This window comes from Apium graveolens, chromosome 3, assembly GCF_009905375.1.
Source record: "Apium graveolens cultivar Ventura chromosome 3, ASM990537v1, whole genome shotgun sequence".
Lineage (NCBI taxonomy): Eukaryota > Viridiplantae > Streptophyta > Magnoliopsida > Apiales > Apiaceae > Apium > Apium graveolens.
The window spans coordinates 75,705,296-75,706,173 of record NC_133649.1 but is presented as its reverse complement, the minus strand read 5'-3'; positions in this window follow the sequence as shown (position 1 = coordinate 75,706,173).

The following is an 878-nucleotide window of genomic DNA, read 5'->3' as shown; positions in this document are numbered from 1 at the left end:
GAGCAGGTTTTACCTCCATTGCCACCTGAGCCAGCACCAGAGATACCACTTTTCCCGGAGGTACCAGGTTTTGCAGATTATTTTCCATATGTTGAGCCAGAGATACCAGGTATTCCACCATTAGAGTTTCCGATGTTTGATATTCCTGATATGGTTGATCTTCCGCAGTGGGAGGATGTAGAGCCTCAGATTCATATGCCACCAGTCGAGATTCCAGAGATGCCACCGATGGAGCCAGAGGCAGAGCCGCTTGTGTATGCGCCTATGGAGCAGCCTGTCTTATTTCCTGCCCCATTAGCCATTTATGCACCTGTTCCGGGAGTGTATCAGTTTCCTCAGCCAGAGTTTATGGATGAGATCGTGGTGGATGGACCATTACCTTCTCGAGGTTCCAGCACTGATCTTCATGAGCATCATACTGTGACTTACCAGCGCTTTCAGGCAGAGAGGGAGGAGAGGATTAGATGGCAGAACCAGTGTAGGGAGATCCTTGGATTGTATGAGACACAGACGGATGGTCCTGTCAGAGCATTACGACCGGATTATATACTGAGAGAGAGACTACATCATATTCACCGGGTTAGTTCGCAGCAGCTTACTGATTTGAGACAGCAGGATCTTAGTGCGGAGACAGCATATCGCAGAGCATTGGGACTTACCGAGGCAGTGCTAGAGGCAGTGCAGGAGGAGTTGAGCCACGTACCACCAGGATTTTGAGACCAGCAGATCGATGAGTGTTGTATTATGTATATTTTGTAGATAGAGGCAGCATAGTATTGTATGACTAGTTTGTATGAGTGTAGCTACTGACTCTGACTGATAGTAGTAGCAGTACGACTGTTATATCATAGGTTTTTGTATCAAGCACTGACACCTGT